Here is a 22,050-nt window from a genome sequence, read left to right as displayed (position 1 = left end):
GCAACCATTTTAGTCACATGCGTGCTCAAAATATAATGTTTGTAACTTCAAAATATTTGGGAGCAACAAATTACTGTGGAGCGTGAGCAGAAGTCATGATATTAGCAATTTACATTACAATTCAGTATGTTTTAATGTATCTTGAAGGGTGAGGCAGAAGGGGAGGCTGAGGGAGAAAAAGGTCAACAGGCAAGTTCAAGTCAGAGAGAGCAAGGAGAGACAGAGGAGCTGCAGCAAATGGATGGAGAGGCAGAGGAAGATCAAGTTATTACAGAGAGAGGAGAGCAAACAGGCCAAGAGAGGGAAAATGATGAAGCAGCTGCAGCAACTCATTCTACTCCAGGGTTTGATTTAGGTGACAAAGACACAGGGCCCAGACAGGTGAAGCTGAAGAGCTATCCACATGATACTTTTGGTACACAGAAGCGAGCATTTAACCACAGCTGGTTTGAAAAGCACAACTGGTTAGAATATTCAGTCAACCAGAATGCAGCTTTCTGCTTCCCATGTAGAGTGTTTGGCAAAAACATCAAACATGATAGTTTGGTCAGTAGCGGTTGCAAGAACTGGAAGAAAGCTTTAGTCATCTTTGGCAAGCATGAGATGGCTCAAACACATAAGGACAGTGTTGTTACATGGAAAAGCTACCAGGGAACTAGCAAACAGGGAAACGTTGCACAGGTGATAGCAACTGCAAATGTGAGTGAGATAGTCGAAAGAAGAGAGTATCTCAGACGAATTGTTGCAGTCACCTCTGTGTTAGGGAGACAGGGACTCCCTTTTCGTGGCCATGATGAAGGTGAAGACAGCCCAAACAGAGGGGATTTTCTTGCGTGCATGGAGCTTTTGAAGGAGTTTGATGCTTTTCTTCAAAAACATAATCCCCCATCAAATGCACAGTATATCTCGCCAACATCCCAGAATGACCTGATTGACTGTTGTGCCCAGGAAGTTACTAGTGTCATTGTATCTGAAATGACAAAGTCTAAAGTCTATTCCATCCATAAAAGATGAAATGCTGTGACTGTAATAGACTGAAGCCGGCAGTGACGTGCACACCACGTATAAGAAGGCTTCAGTCATCTAGACCCAACACAGCAAACTCATTCCTTTACAGAGGATGTCCTGTAATTAGCGAGCACCATGTAAGCTGTGCTATAATGTCATGGTTTATTCTTGCAGCTGCCTCTGACGTCACTGCCACAGGACAGTAAGCAGGTGTACGTACAGCTCCTGTGGGACAACATCAACCTGCACCAAGAACCCGGAGAACCACTTTACCTGCTCTGGAGGACCTTTTGTAAGTGTGACGACAGACATTATCAGTCATTGTCCATCAGTATAGTGTCAAGTGTAGAACCTGTATTTGCAGATTGAATTGTGAGCTTTAGGATGCACTATACTGCATAATGACCACTAGGGGGCGCAAGTGTTCAGCCTTTAATCCTCAAGCAAACATATTTTAGTTCACACTAAGAAAGAAGGTATGTACTGATTTCAAAACCCCCCAAAACAAGTCAGATATGGTTTTGTGAACGGAACGTAAAAGAGCGAAAGGACGTAGAAATATACGTGTATCTACTGAACATCTCAAGTTTGAACCTCAGTGACCTTGAAGTGAAATTTTCCGAAAATCTTGTGAATGCAATAACTTGGCAATGAGACAATATGGGATTTTGAAATTGATACCTTCGGTGCATGTATTAGGAGATTGAGGGGTATTTTTGTTAAAGTGTCACTGCTGAGCAGAACAGATCAGAGTGGAGGCTCTTTGCTAAAAGAATATTTCAGCAGACTCTCTGATGCTTTGGTGTTTGTGCTCCCAGTGGAGAAGAGGGGAACTCTGGGGCCAACAGACCACCAGGAGAGCCGCACTCTCCTCAACACCATTGTTCGCAACATCCAGACCAACGACGTCTACGGGCCGATCAACCTGCTGATCCGAGAGATCAAACGGCGTCCAGAAGGGCTCAAACGGCAGAGGTCAGTTCTGCTCGTTCACCTCTACTCACTGTTTCATATTTAGTCTTCCTTTAAGCTCTTAGTTATGATTTTTGCTGCAGTGCATTAGAAAAGTGTCTGATGCCTCGTGTGTGTGAATGTCTCACAGGAGCGTCTATAGAGAAATACTGTTTCTGTCACTGGTGGCTTTGGGACGGGAGAACATCGACGTAGGTGAGTGAGATTAACTAGTGATGTCAGCTGTGACCTCTAGTGTGCTGTAAGAGTTTGAAGGTGATGAAAAGCGATGATGTGAAACGTTCCTAACTCATATCTGTGTCGTCATCATGCAGAGGCCTTCGACAGAGAGTACCACAGCGCATACAACCAGCTGAGCGCGGAGCAGCGCAAGTCTCTGCACTGCATCGATCGCCCGCCCACTCCCAGCGTCCAGTGGTGCCTTAAATGTTTTGGAGCGCCTTTCGTCTGAACTGATCCTCTCAGCAGCAGAGACGCAAACTCTTACTGTTCCTGCTTCAACTTTGGGGAACAGGGAGACTTTCGGACATCTCCAGCTGGACGAACATGGTACTGCTTCCTCCGTTTGCCTTGGAAGATGACGTTGGCCGTTTCATGTTTCTTTGCTTTGCTTTAAAGAGGTTTTCCAAGCAGCTGCCTAAAAGTGGAACTGTTGTTGTAAACTTCCTGGAAAGCTGTATTGAATCTCTTCAGACTAGTTGAGTTGCTTTTCCTTACAGAAGCTGTATAAAGCGATTGATCACTGTACAGAATATCTGTGTGTGTGCATGTCAGCAGCTTTGCTCGTAGCCTTTTGCCTTCTTGGCTTAAATCTGTCGTAGCTATACTCGTATCAGCTCTGTGTGAGACCGTGTACAGACTCTGACTCTAACTTTGTGCACTTTCTGAAGAAGAGTAAGTAAATCAAGTTCACCTGACTTTTTGTACAGTTTAAGGAAATCTCAGTCGAGGTTGCATTTTTGTCAACAACCCTGATTGTTGTGATCAGTCTTAATGAATGTTCACATGTACAGGCTCACACTGGGGCTCTGTGCAGCTCTGTGTTGGAGCATCACATTTAAATGGGAGAGGACTGAGGCTTTGGACAATCACTAATTATCAATCACTAAAATAGATTCATAACATTCCAGATGCCCTGTGCTCAAAGCAGGAGTATTGATCTCTGTGATAACACATGTGACAGCAGCTGTTTGGAAAGTAGAGATCATGAAAAACAAAGACATCAATCTGAAGCATGAAGGTGCCACACCACTGATTAAAAACATCAGAGGAACACAGACAGCAGAGGTGTGCTGGCTTCAGTCTATTTTTAAAGCTGCATTTTTAACAGTAACATACTGTGTTTGTTCAGCTAACATGTCTTATTCTGATCATAACTCAGAGCTGTGACTCTCATTCTCTACTCTAGCACAGAGTGAACCACGACGGTTCAGACAGGATCTCTTTTATGGTTTACATAAAAGTGCAGAGGGCTCTTGATGAGTGCTGAAACTGTGTCAGGACAGAAGGCCTTTGATATTTGACATTCCACTAAAAACAGTGAAACAGGCGGGAAAACAAAGTGCTGCGATGAATTGTCGGGTAAAGATGGACCTGTGTGTTGACTTGAGTGTGAGTGTGGCGCTGTACTTGTACAGATGAGAAAATGTGTTGTAAAATATTCCATTTGCACTGCATAGATTAGAACCTGCTCTTAACCCACATCAGAATATTAACAATTTACACCATTTTTCATCCAGAAAAAAATCTCAATTATTTATTTTTGTATTGTTGACATTTGGATTGCAGCTGCTGTGCTAACTTCGAGTTTTTATAACTAGCTGCCCCCGTTTTCCCCTTGAATCCGTGTTAGGGGACTCCAGCCGGTGTTGACTTAGTAAATCTCCTCTTGGAGGATGTACAGAAAAGTTTTTTAAAGGTTCTCTTACCGTCCTGTGGAAAGGAAATGAATGTCTACACATAAGTGCGCTGCAATAAATGAGTTTGTGAACTGATTGAAAATGAAATTTGTCCATTTTTTTGTCTTTGTGTTAAGAAGAGTTTATATTTATTGCCAGATTTAAACATCTGCCTTTGTAACACTGCTGTAGCTCATTTCTCTTCATTTCTATTTATTTCTGTTTTCATGGAAAAAGATGTAAACTTCCTGTCATCCACTGCCAGGAAATCCCATTTCTCCCAAAAGATCCATCCACCCAGCCAGTTTTAGAGTTGTGTGGGGCTCGAGCTTATCCTATCAGAGGTATCCCCTGGATGATGATCGGCAGTCTTTCGAGCCTTTTGAGCTCACACAGAGACAGACAACCATTCATACTCACATTCACACCTATGGGAAATTCAGAATAACCTGAATTTTTTAGAAAAAACTGACTTTTTTAAATACAAACACTTGAAGGTATGTGTGTATTAGATCTTTTTTTCTAAAAGCCAATAAATAAAACACACATACACAAGTTTTCTTGCACTCATTTTCACTCTAGACCAGGGGTGTCACTCGAGGGGATGCACAGTACAGTAGTGCAATTCATCCTGATCGGTGATTGGTCAAAAGTCTTCTGTGTTTACGTTAAGTTACAGAGTCTGGATTTAGCGGAAATTACACGACGCTGAATAACGCGTTTTTCTTTGTGGTAAATGTTAGCCGCGCGCTATGACATCTAATGTATTACGCTCATTTCTAGTCTTTTCAGTGGCTACAGCTGCTTTCCGTGGCTCGTTACAAACGATCTGAGATATAGATCCACTTCTGTCTGGCGTAGGCTGCTCACTAGGGCTGGGTATCATCACTGATTTCTATAATCCATTCGATTCCGGTTCTCAAAGTCCTGATTCGATTCAACTTAGCCTCAGACAGTCAGAAATATTATAATTCTGATAATTTATCAGTACTGACTTCATCAGAATTGTGAACATCACAGCAGATCCCTTTGTTTTAAAGTAACTGAGAATAAAACACAGAAAAACATGAAGGAGATTTTCCTGGTCTGGCTTTTTAGAGCAGATAACCTTAAAAATATTCTGCAATATTCTGCAATTTTTCATAATTTAAAGAAGTTTAAATTTCTTCAGTATTGAACAGCAGAAATGAGGCTTTCTTGTCCGAGGTCATTTAAGTGAAAAAAAGAAAAAGACAGCGCTGTAAACAACGGTAGACTGGTGGGTAATAAGCGAATGAATAATGCAGAAAACAGATTTGAGACGGGAAACTGTTCTTGAAGTACACAGAGAGAGAGAGAGCTGTGCAGGAAGTGTGATTTTTATCGTGGTGGAAGCAAAACAGCAAAAGTCAGAGGGAATTCATGACGACATTGATCAAATGTGAAGCGTAGTTTGCTGCTTCTTGGCTCGGCGAATTTTGTGTGATGACACAGCCCTCACTTCTAAAACTTGCGCACAGACACACCCCTCACAAGCTTGCCACAGACACACCGCTCACTTCTAAAAGGTGGGGGGATGCACAGCAGAGGCGGAGCCAGACATTTGAAACACCCGGGGCTTAGCCCAAAGAGTAGTATGCATGTGGGATGTTTTTTTTTTTTTTTTTTTGGGGGGGGGGGGGGGTGTAGAAATGACTGAAAGATTAATAGGCTCTGTTCAAAAAAGAATGACTTCATATAGGGAAAAATATATATCACATGTGCAGGACACCTTAAACTAGTTTTTTAATTAAGCAGCAAGGCAGAACAAAGTCGGGGCTGTATCAAGACACGAGGACTAAACCCCAATTCAACCAGACCCAGAACTGATCCAGAATTAAAACAGGACTACAACAGTTCAAAATCAGGACTACTGAGGACTTAACCAAGACAGAACCAGAATCAGAACTAGATGATAGTAGCACTAAAAATCATCATAGACCTGCACTACACTTATTTTTTTAATTCTACCAAAGTCCACTATTTAGATTGAGAAAAGTTTATATAATTATTTAGCCTTGTTGTGCAAACAAGCCTGCATAACTTAATAAATACAGAATTTGAAAAATAACAAACCTAAAAAGAAACACTAGGTACGAGATACATGAGGACCTGTGATACGGTGATACTTTTGGTAAACAACCATTTGACTAACATGTGTGTCTCACCTGCTCTTGTTCATCTGTTCTGTCCTCGTTCTCCTCTCTCTCCCTCTTTGTGCTGACAATCATCAAATATACAGTTGAAACCAGATATTTACTCTTCAGATAAAAACACTTTTTTAATTGTAACATCAAATCAGACTAAATGTTTATTTTTTAGATTGATAAATATAAAAACATATTTGTTAACTTTAAGAGTAAAGAGAGAAACTATCTGTATTTCTTAATTGCAAATGGCACCAAATTGTATTCAAACTTGAGCCACACTTATGGAGCTCCACAGTTCTTTTCCTGGTGTTTTGGTTGATATCTCTTGATTTTCCCATGTCAAAGAAACAGGCTCTGTGTTTTGCCTTATATGCATCCACACGTGTGCCACCAGTTTACTCACATGGACTCTACTAACCTATCAGAAGCTTCTTCAGCTCAGAATGGAATCGTCTGGAGTTTTCTTATTAATTAACAATAAATTTGGTGTACATGTACTCCTAAATTTGATGAAAGTGATAAAAAATAAACAGCTCTGTCTCTCTTTATTCTGAAATTTAACTAATTCAAAATATATTTCAATATTTATCTAAAACAAAAATTTACTCTAAATTGATGTTGTACAGTAAAAATGTTTTATGTTTTCTCCCTAAAGTGTATGTAAATATCTGGTTACAAATGTGAATATCCTGCTGTGTACTGAAATCCCTCTTGTTTTGCATAGAAATATACTGAACAACATACAAAGCATAATATATAAAATAACATTTACCTGAGTTTTTTCTTTGAAAGAACCCTCTAATGTCCATTCTTATGTTTCAGTACATAACTGAAACCGATTTAGTCGGGAGGGTAAGAACTGAGAATATGAAATAAACACACGTAAGCTAAGACTCTAAAAAAAATAGCATTTGTTCGGCTTTTCATTTTGCCATTTGTTGATTCACTTGAAGAGCAAGTAACGTAATATTGGTCAAGTGATCAGTTTCATATCAATCTTTCGTGATGCACCGTCATATTTACATTATTTGTACGGTACGAATGATTTGCTTTGGTACCTGGTCAAACTTAAGCTCTCCTTAGTATGGCTGGCTCCGTCTCTCCAACAGCGCACTCACGGGCAGCAGCTGCCCCGCCCCCTCGCTCAGTCGCTTAGTGCCTGAGCTTGGATCATACCAATATCAGGGGGGGATTCACGCACAGTCGTAAATTCCCACAGTGTGCACTATGTGCTTCGAATATTGTGTGTACTTTTTGTTTTATACAGTTGTCAGCCAGGCATCTAACTATGAAAAAATTACACTCCAAAATACCCCGGGCTTCTGACAAAACAACCCGGGCTTAAGCCCCGTAAGCCACCCCCCCCCGCTCCGCCCCTGATGCACAGTACAGTAGTGCAATTCATCCTGATCGGTGATTGGTCAAAAGTCTAGAGTGAAAGGAGAGGCTTGTGATTGGTGGAAAATGTGCAATGAAGAAGCCTTTTTTTATTCATTCAGTCTGTTGTCTGTTTTTTCTTTATCAAAAATATAAAATTATCGGATTGGATAACGAAGCACTGACAGTGTAAAGGGACCAACCGAGTTATGATCATATTTATGTGAATAGCGACAGGTTTATATTATTATTTCTTTAAACTCATATTCCTGCATCTTTATATTGAATTTGTCTGAAAGTTCTGTTAAAAAAAATCGAATAAGTTAAAAAAAAAAACAACTAAAAAAAAACAAAACACCAAATTATTTAGGGGGGCTTAAGAATATTTTAGGGAGGCTTCAGGACCCCTAAAATAGGCCTAACGACGCCACTGCCGATCACCGAGGCGTGGGTACAAGCAACAATCCAGAATATAATAAAACCAGGCGCACCAGAAAAAGGTTAGCCCACTTAATAAAAACAATTCCACAAAAATAAAAGATGACACCAAAAAGACGAGACAAGACAATCTTTAATAGCTTTAATAAAAGAAATCACACATGCACACCAAACTGGAAGGCTTACATCCCACAAATCAAACTACAACTCGTGCTGGTGGCAATAGTTCAGGCCTTGATCACAAGCCAGTCTGGCTCCGCACAGGCTGAGATCGGCAACTGAGGCGGTTTCAAGTTCCCAGCACGACACGCGGGCAGAGGATCGCTCCAGCCCGATCACCGAGGCGTGGGTACAAGCAACAATCCAGAATATAATAAAACCAGGCGCACCAGAAAAAGGTTAGCCCACTTAATAAAAACAATTCCACAAAAATAAAAGATGACACCAAAAAGACGAGACAAGACAAGAGAGCAGCTCCACCGAGCAGGAGCCCTCAAACCGACTATAGGCAGGCGTCTTGATTCTCCAATTAAAGTTAGGCGATTTGCCACGGAGAGGTGAAGGCAGCAATCAAACCCTAAAACAAAGGATAAATGTAACCTTAGCCTCTTGTAGCTGTGAATGCTAATAAAAGCAGTTCTAACGGCTTACCCCAGGACCGGAGGCGCTTTGGTGGAGATAACGAGCACCTCTCTCTGCAACGCTGGAATTAAACAGAAACGGCCGCGCTACAACAGGGCCGCAAAACTACACTAAACCAACTTATTGGCAGATAATATTAGTTTTGTTTTATCACATATCAATATTATTTTATTATCAAATTTGGTTATTTTGGTCATTCAAATCTGGCTTCCCCATCACTCACTCACTGATAGATACAGCTTTTGAAAATCTAAGAGCTCTGTTGAAGGACTCTGTGCAGGTTAAAAATCAATGTGTGGAATAATAACAAAGAAAGGTAACCTTTAATTATTTATTTTAATGAACTCATTATCGAACTTTAAACAACATCAACAATGTTTAATCTGTGAAGGCACTGCTGGATGCTGAAGGCCCCTGCTTCCCAGCTCTGCGTGGAGGCTGTGCGAACACAGGTCACTGATGGTCTTGGTCACTCAGGCCTGTGAATCCAGTTCCTGAAGAACTCCGTCACCATCCTCTGCAGGAATATCGCAGCAAGCTTCTCTCTGTCACCATAAAGTATCACAGCCAGTCCATCAGTCTCGTCGTAGACGAGGTGGTAACGAAACGACTAACCAACACGCAGGACATACAGCGGAGTGGCAACTTCACCGTGTCCATCCATTTCAGCTTCAAGTCTGTCAGAAGGAAGAACAAATGAGTCAGCTGCAGCAACTACTCGTTAAACGCTGTAACTTAGAGCTCTGTTTGATAGCTGCTGATTCACAACAATAACAGTCTTTATAAATCTGCACCGGTTATCGGGTTATCCAAGGCTTTTATGTGCGAATGTTTGCGTGTGAGAGCAGCTAGCCGGAGTTCAAAGGAGCTGGCCTCGCAGCCCGTCAAGGAATGCGCTGGAAGGAACCAGGTTTCGTAAGATTTGAGTTTCAAACTTTATATACATTTTGAAACTAAAATCCAGTCTTTACTGGTATTGAGCTGATTCTTTTAAAGATGATTTTTTTTTTTAAATTTGGAAAAATCTGTTAACACAATCATTATGAACAAGCTTTGAAAACCAATGTTGAAACTGTGAGTCTACATGCTGTGAGTCAACTGCCTTAAAGATTCAAGATTCAAGATTCAAAGTGTTTATTGTCATGTAGAAGAAATGGCATTTCTCTGTGCAATGAAATTCTTCCTTTGCTGTCCATACACAAATGCCAAGTTAGGGGAAGGAACAAGATCAATAAGGATAAAAATAAGACAAGACATTAAGATAAGTAAAGAGTAAGTAAATAAGTAAAAGTAAAGCGCACAGAGATTCACTACAACGACTAAACATTGAAAGGAACTTAGAGGGGAAAACAGCAAAAGTAGAAACAATGAGTCGAAACAAAGTCGCTTACCTTTATTAATAATGCAGATGAAGATAATGATCCTTTTCTTATTTTCTTCTGTTTCAGCTTTTAGAAGCGGGACCAAAGATTGTCTTCTTGGCCTTCTTCCCTGTCAACGTATATTACGTTAACGGCATAATATTCTAATATGACTACTGGAACGACTTGACCGCAGTCTCAGGCACTAGGCGACTGAGCACAGCACTTCCGCATATGAGCGAGGGGAAACTCCTTGCACGCATTGTTCGATCTTTGCTCTCTCTTCTCCCCTTTTCTCAGGTAGATGTTATTTTAACAACTGAAAATATGAAATAAACACACATGTAAGCCAAGACTCTAAAGAAACAGCGTTGTTGTTGTTCGGCTTTTCATTTCGCCATTTGTTGATTCACTCGAAGAGCAATTAACGTAATATGGGTCAAGTGATCAGTTTGATATCTTCTGTGATACACCGTCATATTTACATTATTTGTACAGTACGAATGATTTGCTTTGGTACCTGGTCAAAATCAAGCTCTCCTCTGTCTGCCCGGCTGCACTTCTTCGCCTTCGCTCACACGCCTAATGCTCAGTCGCCAAGTGCCTGAGCTCGGATCATACCAAAATTAGGGGGAATTAAGGACTGTGCGCTATGTGCTTTGAATATTGTGTGTAGTTTTTGTCTTATACAGTTGTCAGTCGGGCATCTTACACTCCCAAAGACCCCGGGCTTCTGAAAAAACAACCCGGGTTTAAGCCCAGTAATACATCCCCACATAGCTCTCAGACCCCTCTTACTGTGCAAAGAGGTAAGTAAGAGAGTGTGCAAGACTCGTCTCTCTCTAAGGGGAGAGACACTGACAGATCTCACATACTCATCCCCTTTCTTACGATGCACAATTGTGCACTAAGTGCGATAACTTACCGACGACTCATATCAGAATATTATGCCGTTTATACGTTGACAAGGAAGAAGGGCAAGAAGACAAACTTTGGCCCCGCTTCTAAAGGCTGAAACAGAAGAAAATAAGAAAAGGATCATTATCTTCAGCATTGTTAATAAAGGTAAGCGACTTAAGTTCATTGTTCCCACTTTTGGCAAACTTGAGCCCTTTTAGCTTTCCCAAGTTCCCTTTAACGTTTATTTGTTTCACTGAGTCAGCTGCCGTGTGCGCTTTTGAAGGTGGGAAGTTTTCTTTGAAGTTTTTTCAGTGTTGTTAGTTCAACAGAGAGAACTGATCATTAGACTGGGACTAGGACAAACGTTACTCCTCGGGCTCTCAGTCTTTAATCACACTTGTGAACTTGTCAAAGGGGTTTGGGTTATTATAAAATCAGGAGCGTTCATTGTTTGGGATGAAGAAAGTTTTTATGTGATCCTTGACTCATCTGTGATTTGTTTTCTTTCTGCAGGGTTTGAAGCCGTAATGGATGGAGACGGTGAAGGAGCCGCTCGGGCACAGCTGTGTGTCCTGCAGCTGCGCTCCTTTCACCTGCATCTCTACTACGACCAGACTGACGGGCTGGTTGCCATGCTGTACAGAAGGACACAGAGGCTTGCTGTCGTATTCTTCAGAAGAGTCCTGACGGCGGTCATCCAGAATGGGGATCGCAAGCATAGCAGTGTGTGACCGAGATCGTCAGAGCCTGAGCTTACATGGAGAAACCAGCCGCCTTACCTCAATATGACATGGGCAGTTGGAGTTTGTATCTTTGTAGGCCTATTTGTATTTTTAATCCCATAAATAAATGAATATTATAAAAACACACATCAGTTATCTTTCATTTTATTAATCCATGCACCAATTTTTGTTCTAGAACCTGAAGAAGTCGCCAATAGGCTAATAAAATGTAATAAAATGTAATAAAATGTTCTTTGTCATCTTTTCCAGCTTTAATGCGCATCTGCGCCAAAAGTAGGCGATTAAAAAACGTCAAAAATATGAAAGTTTACTTCTAATATAAATTTGGGAAAAACTAATGGATGTTAATGTGTAGTTCTCAGAATAATTAACCCTCTAGTGCAGAGCACTATTAAACCCATGTTCACGGTATAGTTTTTTAAAATTAAATACAAAGCACCAAAGATCAACAATTATTTGTGAATTCGTTAGCTTCATAGCATAAGTGCCTAAGTCATTGACTTAGTCAAACGACTTAGGCAATTATGCTATGAAGCTAACGAATTGTGGACAAAGCTTCAGAGAAAGTGGCTTCTTTCTGAAGGGGGCTGGGCAGCCAGTCTCTCTCTCTCTGTCTGTGTGTGTGTGTCTGAAGAAGCAAAAGTCTAAGGTTTTTTGGGGAATGGCAAGAAGCAAACAAGTGTGCAGGCAGAGTTTTTTCGCATTTGTTTTCCCCTCTATCGTCAAAACCTGTGGGTTTGTAGGCACAACCTGTGGGTTTGTAACCACAGGTTTTCAGTGTTCAGGGTTGCCTACAAACCCACAGCTTCAGAAAGAAGCCACTTTCTCTGAAGCCACTTTCTCTGAATCCATGCACAAAATGAAAGATAACTGATGTGTGTTTTTATAATATTCATTTATTTATGGGGATTAAAAATACAAATAGGCCTACAAAGATACAAACTCCAACTGCCCATGTCATATTGAGGTAAGGCGGCTGGTTTCTCCATGTAAGCTCAGGCTCTGACGATCTCGGTCACACACTGCTATGCTTGCGATCCCCATTCTGGATGACCGCCGTCAGGACTCTTCTGAAGAATACGACAGCAAGCCTCTGTGTCCCTCTGTACAGCATGGCAACAAGCCCGTCAGTCTGGTCGTAGTAGAGATGCAGGTGAAAGGAGCGCAGCTGCAGGACACACAGCTGTGCCCGAGCGGCTCCTTCACCGTCTCCATCCATTACGGCTTCAAACCCTGCAGAAAGAAAACAAATCACAGATGAGTCAAGGATCACATAAAAACTTTCTTCATCCCAAACAATGAACGCTCCTGATTTTATAATAACCCAAACCCCTTTGACAAGTTCGCAAGTGTGATTAAAGACTGAGAGCCCGAGGAGTAACGTTTGTCCTAGTCCCAGTCTAATGATCAGTTCTCTCTGTTGAACTAACAACACTGAAAAAACTTCAAAGAAAACTTCCCACCTTCAAAAGCGCACACGGCAGCTGACTCAGTGAAACAAATAAACGTTAAAGGGAACTTGGGAAAGCTAAAAGGGCTCAAGTTTGCCAAAAGTGGGAACAATGAACTTAAGTCGCTTACCTTTATTAACAATGCTGAAGATAATGATCCTTTTCTTATTTTCTTCTGTTTCAGCCTTTAGAAGCGGGGCCAAAGTTTGTCTTCTTGCCCTTCTTCCTTGTCAACGTATAAACGGCATAATATTCTGATATGAGTCGTCGGTAAGTTATCGCACTTAGTGCACAATTGTGCATCGTAAGAAAGGGGATGAGTATGTGAGACCTGTCAGTGTCTCTCCCCTTAGAGAGAGACGAGTCTTGCACACTCTCTTACTTACCTCTTAGCTCTCAGACCCCTCTTACTGTGCAATGTGGGGATGTATTACTGGGCTTAAACCCGGGTTGTTTTTTCAGAAGCCCGGGGTCTTTGGGAGTGTAAGATGCCCGACTGACAACTGTATAAGACAAAAACTACACACAATATTCAAAGCACATAGCGCACAGTCCTTAATTCCCCCTAATTTTGGTATGATCCGAGCTCAGGCACTTGGCGACTGAGCATTAGGCGTGTGAGCGAGGGCGAAGAAGTGCAGCCGGGCAGACAGAGGAGAGCTTGATTTTGACCAGGTACCAAAGCAAATCATTCGTACTGTACAAATAATGTAAATATGACGGTGTATCACAGAAGATATCAAACTGATCACTTGACCCATATTACGTTAATTGCTCTTCGAGTGAATCAACAAATGGCGAAATGAAAAACCGAACAACAACAACAACGCTGTTTCTTTAGAGTCTTGGCTTACATGTGTGTTTATTTCATATTTTCAGTTGTTAAAATAACATCTACCTGAGAAAAGGGGAGAAGAGAGAGCAAAGATCGAACAATGCGTGCAAGGAGTTTCCCCTCGCTCATATGCGGAAGTGCTGTGCTCAGTCGCCTAGTGCCTGAGACTGCGGTCAAGTCGTTCCAGTAGTCATATTAGAATATTATGCCGTTGGCGTAATATATACGTTGACAGGGAAGAAGGCCAAGAAGACAATCTTTGGTCCCGCTTCTAAAAGCTGAAACAGAAGAAAATAAGAAAAGGATCATTATCTTCATCTGCATTATTAATAAAGGTAAGCGACTTTGTTTCGACTCATTGTTTCTACTTTTGCTGTTTTTTCCCCTCTAAGTTCCTTTCAATGTTTAGTCGTTGCAGTGAATCTCTGTGCGCTTTACTTTTACTTATTTACTTACTCTATACTTGTCTTAATGTCTTGTCTTATTTTTATCCTTATTTATCTTATTCCTTCACCTAACTTGGCATTTGTGTATGGACAGCAAAGGAAGAATTTCATTGCACAGAGAAATGCCATTTCTTCTACATGACAATAAACACTTTGAATCTTGAATCTTGAATCTTTAAGGCAGTTGACTCACAGCATGTAGACTCACAGTTTCAACATTGGTTTTCAAAGCTTGTTCATAATGATTGTGTTAACAGATTTTTCCAAATTTAAAAAAAAAATCATCTTTAAAAGAATCAGCTCAATACCAGTAAAGACTGGATTTTAGTTTCAAAATGTATATAAAGTTTGAAACTCAAATCTTACGAAACCTGGTTCCTTCCAGCGCATTCCTTGACGGGCTGCGAGGCCAGCTCCTTTGAACTCCGGCTAGCTGCTCTCACAAGCAAACATTCGCACATAAAAGCCTTGGATAACCCGATAACCGGTGCAGATTTATAAATGTAACAAGTGTCACCTGGCGTGTAAGTCTCATGTGCAGCTGGGATATCAGCAGGATGTGTTGTAAGTCCTGTCTGGAAACGACTGGGAATTTGTATGTTTAACTCATGTAATAAATAAATGATCAATTATTTCTTTGCCCCGTTTACTCATCCCTTGTCCTCGGTTACATAAAGACTGTTATTGTTGTGAATCAGCAGCTATCAAACAGAGCTCTGATAAGTTACAGCGTTTAACGAGTAGTTGCTGCAGCTGACTCATTTGTTCTTCCTTCTGACAGACTTGAAGCTGAAATGGATGGACACGGTGAAGTTGCCACTCCGCTGTATGTCCTGCGTGTTGGTTAGTCGTTTCGTTACCACCTCGTCTACGACGAGACTGATGGACTGGCTGTGATACTTTACGGTGACAGAGAGAAGCTTGCTGCGATATTCCTGCAGAGGATGGTGACGGAGTTCTTCAGGAACTGGATTCACAGGCCTGAGTGACCAAGACCATCAGTGACCTGTGTTCGCACAGCCTCCACGCAGAGCTGGGAAGCAGGGGCCTTCAGCATCCAGCAGTGCCTTCACAGATTAAACATTGTTGATGTTGTTTAAAGTTTGATAATGAGTTCATTAAAATAAATAATTAAAGGTTACCTTTCTTTGTTATTATTCCACACATTGATTTTTAACCTGCACAGAGTCCTTCAACAGAGCTCTTAGATTTTCAAAAGCTGTATCCATCAGTGAGTGAGTGATGGGGAAGCCAGATTTGAATGACCAAAATAACCAAATTTGATAATAAAATAATATTGATATGTGATATAACAAAACTAATATTATCTGCCAATAAGTTGGTTTAGTGTAGTTTTGCGGCCCTGTTGTAGCGCGGCCGTTTCTGTTTAATTCCAGCGTTGCAGAGAGAGGTGCTCGTTATCTCCACCAAAGCGCCTCCGGTCCTGGGGTAAGCCGTTAGAACTGCTTTTATTAGCATTCACAGCTACAAGAGGCTAAGGTTACATTTATCCTTTGTTTTAGGGTTTGATTGCTGCCTTCACCTCTCCGTGGCAAATCGCCTAACCTTAATTGGAGAATCAAGACGCCTGCCTATAGTCGGTTTGAGGGCTCCTGCTCGGTGGAGCTGCTCTCTTGTCTTGTCTCGTCTTTTTGGTCTCATCTTTTATTTTTGTGGAATTGTTTTTATTAAGTGGGCTAACCTTTTTCTGGTGCGCCTGGTTTTATTATATTCTGGATTGTTGCTTGTACCCACGCCTCGGTGATCGGGCTGGAGCGATCCTCTGCCCGCGTGTCGTGCTGGGAACTTGAAACCGCCTCAGTTGCCGATCTCAGCCTGTGCGGAGCCAGACTGGCTTGTGATCAAGGCCTGAACTATTGCCACCAGCACGAGTTGTAGTTTGATTTGTGGGATGTAAGCCTTCCAGTTTGGTGTGCATGTGTGATTTCTTTTATTAAAGCTATTAAAGATTGAAGTTTTAGTTTTTATGATATGTAGCGAGCCTGACGCTCAGAGTCCTTTTACTCTTTTAACGTATTGCTCTGGTTTATTTCAGTGAACAGAGGCAAGTCTGGCAAGTCTGTCAGTCTGGCCTGGGACGCTACATTTTGTTTTCTAATATTTCATCTATTTTCACTATAAACAAAATTATTGATATTGGAGCCAACCTGCGTCGGTGTGCATCCTTGAATCTGTGCGGCCTCTCTTATTCCTTTAATCGATTTTCCTTAAATAGGAATTTCCTGCGGGTGAAATTCCCCTTGGTGGCGTTGTCATTTTATTACCATTTCTTTTATAACCCCGCCGACCACTTGGTCACACTAATGTAGTGGCAGCAGGGCTCTGAGTATGTTGTTCACTCAATAGCAGGAAAATTGAGAGAGACACACACCAAAAATGGGATTTACGAAAAATGATAATTAAAAACACGGAAATGTAAAATAATTAATGTAAAATAATGTAAAATAATTAATAATGTTTATAAAATGATAACAAATTAACAAGTTGTTTTTTCCATATATTTTTATTGAAATTTTTTATAGTATAATACAAACACATGTTGAACACCCTCACATTCACACATCCATACATCAGACCTGCCTACATCACATTCAAATGTAGAAATGAGCATAGTTCTCACAGTAATAGAAAAATACAAGTTGTTGTCGATATTCATTTTTTATTCTACATGCATTTAATTGGATGAGAGCTTCTTTCCGTTGCTTCCTTATTTTCTTAAGTGTTTCATCTATCAGTTGGATTATTGGACTTGGACTTGCTATTTCCTGAGCCAAATTGGGCTAAGTTCACACTGCAGGTCTTGATGCTCAATTCCGATTTTTTGATAAAATCTGATTTTTGTCTGCTTGTTCACACTACAAATAAAATGCGACAGCAAACGCGCTCTAGTGTGAACCATCAATGCGGCCCGCATGCGCTCTGGAGAGAGAGAGAGAGAGAGAGAGAGAGAGAGAGACGCGAGAGAAAACCGGCGAGAGAGAGCCAGAGAGACGCGAGAGAAAACCGGTGAGAGAGAGCCAGAGAGACGTGAGAGAATACCGGCGAGAGAGAGCCAGAGAGACGCGAGAGAAAACCGGCGAGAGAGAGCCAGAGAGACGCAAGAGAAAACCGGCGAGCGAGAGCCAGAGAGACGGGAGAGAAAACCGGCAAGCGAGAGCCAGAGAGACGCGAGAGAAAACCGGCGAGCGAGAGCCAGAGAGACGCGAGAGAAACCCAGCGAGCGAGAGCCAGAGAGACGCGAGAGAAAACCGGCGAGCCAGAGAGAGAGCCAGAGAGACGCGAGAGAAAACCGGCGAGCCAGAGAGAGAGCCAGAGAGACGCGAGAGAAAACCGGCGAGCGAGAGAGAGAGCCAGAGAGAGAGCCAGAGAGAGGCGAGAGAAAACCGGCGAGCGAGAGAGAGCCAGAGAGAGGCGAGAGAAAACCAGCGAGCCAGAGAGAGAGCCAGAGAGACGCGAGAGAAAACCGGCGAGCCAGAGAGAGAGCCAGAGAGACGCGAGAGAAAACCGGCGAGCCAGAGAGAGAGCCAGAGAGACGCGAGAGAAAACCGGCGAGCCAGAGAGAGAGCCAGAGAGACGCGAGAGAAAACCGGCGAGCCAGAGAGAGAGCCAGAGAGACGCGAGAGAAAACCGGCGAGCCAGAGAGAGAGCCAGAGAGACGCGAGAGAAAACCGGCGAGCCAGAGAGAGAGCCAGAGAGACCAGAGAGAAAACCGGCGAGAAAACCGGGGAGAAAACCGGCGAGCGAGAGAGAGCCAGAGAGAGAGCCAGAGAGACGCGAGAGAAAACCGGCGAGAAAACCGGGGAGAAAACCGGCGAGCGAGAGAGAGAGCCAGAGAGAGAGCCAGAGAGACGCGAGAGAAAACCGGCGAGAAAACCGGGGAGAAAACCGGCGAGCGAGAGAGAGAGCCAGAGAGAGAGCCAGAGAGACCAGAGAGAAAACCGGCGAGAAAACCGGGGAGAAAACCGGCGAGCGAGAGAGAGCCAGAGAGAGAGCCAGAGAGACGCGAGAGAAAACCGGCGAGAAAACCGGGGAGAAAACCGGCGAGCGAGAGAGAGCCAGAGAGAGAGCCAGAGAGACGCGAGAGAAAACCGGCGAGAAAACCGGGGAGAAAACCGGCGAGCGAGAGAGAGAGCCAGAGAGAGAGCCAGAGAGAGAGCCAGAGAGACGCGAGAGAAAACCGGCGAGAAAACCGGGGAGAAAACCGGCGAGCGAGAGAGAGCCAGAGAGAGAGCCAGAGAGACGCGAGAGAAAACCGGCGAGAAAACCGGGGAGAAAACCGGCGAGCGAGAGAGAGAGCCAGAGAGAGAGCCAGAGAGACGCGAGAGAAAACCGGCGAGCGAGAGAGAGCCAGAGAGACGCGAGAGAAAACCGGCGAGCCAGAGAGAGAGCCAGAGAGACGCGAGAGAAAACCGGCGAGCCAGAGAGAGAGCCAGAGAGACGCGAGAGAAAACCGGCGAGAAAACCGGGGAGAAAACCGGCGAGCAAGAGAGAGAGCCAGAGAGAGAGCCAGAGAGACGCGAGAGAAAACCGGCGAGCCAGAGAGAGAGCCAGAGAGACGCGAGAGAAAACCGGCGAGCCAGAGAGAGAGCCAGAGAGACGCGAGAGAAAACCGGCGAGCCAGAGAGAGAGCCAGAGAGACGCGAGAGAAAACCGGCGAGCCAGAGAGAGAGCCAGAGAGACACGAGAGAAAACCGGCGAGCCAGAGAGAGAGCCAGAGAGACGCGAGAGAAAACCGGCGAGAAAACCGGGGAGAAAACCGGCGAGCGAGAGAGAGAGCCAGAGAGAGAGCCAGAGAGACAAAACCGGCGAGAAAACCGGGGAGAAAACCGGCGAGCGAGAGAGAGAGCCAGAGAGAGAGCCAGAGAGACGCGAGAGAAAACCGGCGAGCCAGAGAGAGAGCCAGAGAGACGCGAGAGAAAACCGGCGAGCCAGAGAGAGAGCCAGAGAGACGCGAGAGAAAACCGGCGAGAAAACCGGGGAGAAAACCGGCGAGCGAGAGAGAGAGCCAGAGAGAGAGCCAGAGAGACCAGAGAGAAAACCGGCGAGAAAACCGGGGAGAAAACCGGCGAGCGAGAGAGAGAGAGAGAAAACCAGAGAGAAAACCAGCGAGCGAGAGAGAGAGCCAGGGAGACCAGAGAGAAAACCGGCGAGAAAACCGGCGAGCGAGAGAGAGAGAAAACCAGAGAGAGAGCCAGGCGAGCCAGAGAGAGAGGGCCCGGGAAGAGGCCTCTTCTCGGCAGTTCCTGCCGGGCCCTGCCTCCATACACGCGGAGTTTGCATACACGCGCAGAAGACTCCGCCCTGGCAGGTATAAAAACAGGCACACTTCACTCCTTACACCGGCTCAGACAAACCTCGGCGACGCTTATAGAGGTCGAAAAAGAAGAAATAAGAAACGGATTATTATTGTAAGCATTGTGGATAAAGGTAAGATTGACTTTTGATTTCAAATACAAAACCTTGAAGGTAGTGTTTGTACGTTAAACAAAACTTGTCCGTAATGATTGTGTTAACAGATTTGTCCAAATTTAAACTTAAAAAAACAAATCAGCAAGTTGCAGTAAAGACTGCATTTTAAAAAAGGTTCTTTGAAAAACCATTAAAGGTGCCCCAAAGAACCATCAAGAAATGGTTCTTTAGTAGAGAGGGAGGGACACCGTGCGCCTACACACCCATACTTTTTTTCAACCGCATCGCTTAATCCCACTCTTTTACATGTTCACTTAAAAAAATTGCTGTCAATACCGACGATATTGATTTATAAATGATAAACTAATAATCTTGTCAACACAAAGTTCTTTATTTGGAGCACATTTCTACGAGAAAGATAAGTTACTGAAAAGGTGCTTGCTCTGTGGCAATATCGTAGGCAACAATTCTGGTTTAGATTTATAATGCAGCCAGTTTCACTGCAGTGAACCCTTGAAACAGAAGGATCTCTAATAAAGGGACTTAACTTAAGGATTAAATGTACTGGTTTAACGTTGTTCCTAAGTTTGGTTGACTTTTGCCTGTTAGCTGCTCCAAGTTTCCTTCAGGTTTACTTGTTTAAAAGGTACTACAGTGTTTTCTTTAACGTGTCTGCAGCTATCGCTGACTGTGACTTATGGTTTGTTCTTCCCTCTAACAGACTTGAAGCTGCAATGGACGGACACGGTGAAGATGCCACTCCGCTCTTTGTCCTGCCTGTGGGTTCCTGGTTTCGTTTCCATCTCATCTACCATCAGACCGACGGACTGGCTGTGATACTTTATGGTGACAGAGAGAAGCTTGCTGCGATATTCGTGCAGAGGATGGTGACGGAGTTCTTCAGGAACTGGATTCACAGGCCTGAGTGACCAAGTCCATCAGTGACCTGTGTTTGCAGAGCCTCTGCAGGACTTTCAACACAGTCCTCTGGTGACGCCTGATGGCCAAAAGTATGAAGAGCAGCTTGAATCTACAAAATGAACTGCTTCATTGTGACGAGTTCACAATTCTCTCTGATATTGGGCTGCCGTTGCTTTGCTTTTTGGGAGGTGAAAAAAATGTTACGTCTATTTGTTTAGTAGATACATTTGGTCAATAAACGTTGCTTATGCGCCATGGTGTGGTCTTTCTTTGCTTGTGACTTCTTGATGTTGGTAAATACAATACATGAAAAATACATATAATATACATATAATAATGTACAACAGATTATGGAGTACGCTTCTGCTGTGAGGTCCTGCCTCCATGAACTCATGCAATTAATCACTGGACAGAAAGACCGCTGTGTGTATAAATAATATGATACTGGGCCAATTTTCTTATACATATGTTTGACCAGGAGGTAGAACTGAAAAGGGAGAATGCTTATGAACTTGTAAAGTAAAAACGTGATGCATTTAAGGTTATCCGTTTGGTTTTTGTTTGAGAAGAGAATTTGTTCCACTGTGTGATGGTCGAGTTTCTTTTCTTGGAGATAATTTCTCCTGCATTAGAGGAAATGTGGAACAAAGAGGCTGGAGAGCCCAGAAACTGCAATGCAAGTTGGTAGAGATGCAGGTGTACGGTCTTCCTGGTGTCACAGACGATCAGCTAAAACTATTAAACAAATTAAATTGCTGCCATTTTTGTACAATAATATTTTAAGATTATTTTACATATAAAATAGATATTTTTTATTATATTAAATTTAAAGCATCAAATGGAAATCTTTTAAAGTTATTTAATGATATTATTATTATGAAAAGTACATTTTTGTTATGTAATGTTCTCTATATTTTCAGAGAAAATAAAAACGCAAAAATGGTGTTACAGGGAGATTTATAACAATAACTAAATATGCAGTTTTTACAGTTTTCCCAAGCTGTAAAAATTACAAATGAATCAATAAATAAAAACTAACACCTGCTCCTTTTATGCTACTTTACACTGCCGTAGTACTCACACACACACACACACACACACACACACACACACACACACACACACACACACACACACACACACACACTGGGTTTTAAAGAAAACACATAAAGAACAGCTATATTAGAATTATATTTCAAATATGACAAAATGCTGATTTTACAGCAGCAAAAATATTGTATCTGTAAAATTTAAACATTTAACAAACTTTCTCCTTTGCACTGAATTGAAAGACAAACTGAATCATCATAAATACATTATTTTATATATAATGGAAATCTTTTAAAGTTGTTTAATGATATCTATCTATCTATCTATCTATCTATCTATCTATCTATCTATCTATCTATCTATCTATCTATCTATCTATCTATCTATCTATCTATCTATCTATCTATCTA

The 22,050-nt window shown here is 42.5% G+C and overlaps 1 protein-coding gene and 1 long non-coding RNA gene across 3 annotated transcripts in view; one reads left to right on the top strand and one right to left on the bottom strand.

The window, feature by feature from the left end:
• The window catches only part of LOC143416538 (uncharacterized), a 32,895-nt gene extending 17,515 nt beyond the window's left edge, over nucleotides 1-15,380 (top strand). The window contains exons 1-3 of one of the 2 annotated variants that reach the window (XR_013096930.1): nucleotides 13,547-13,633; nucleotides 13,838-14,128; nucleotides 15,021-15,380. The gene's annotated coding sequence lies outside the window, so the exon portion shown is untranslated. Of the gene's footprint in view, nucleotides 1-13,546; nucleotides 13,634-13,837; nucleotides 14,129-15,020 lie in introns of those variants that run through there. The other variant, XR_013096931.1, reaches the window with a different exon arrangement.
• Nucleotides 8,845-10,456, bottom strand: LOC143416539 (uncharacterized). Its single transcript, XR_013096932.1, has 3 exons — nucleotides 10,385-10,456; nucleotides 9,895-10,183; nucleotides 8,845-9,180 (listed from the first exon to the last, which is right to left on the bottom strand). It is a non-coding gene; the product is annotated as an uncharacterized LOC143416539 (long non-coding RNA).
• Nucleotides 15,381-22,050: the final 6,670 nt, after the last annotated feature.

Source organism: Maylandia zebra, linkage group LG3 (genome assembly GCF_041146795.1).
Source record: "Maylandia zebra isolate NMK-2024a linkage group LG3, Mzebra_GT3a, whole genome shotgun sequence".
Lineage (NCBI taxonomy): Eukaryota > Metazoa > Chordata > Actinopteri > Cichliformes > Cichlidae > Maylandia > Maylandia zebra.
Note: the sequence above shows the minus strand (reverse complement) of the source record. Positions and strands in the feature narration are given on the sequence as shown.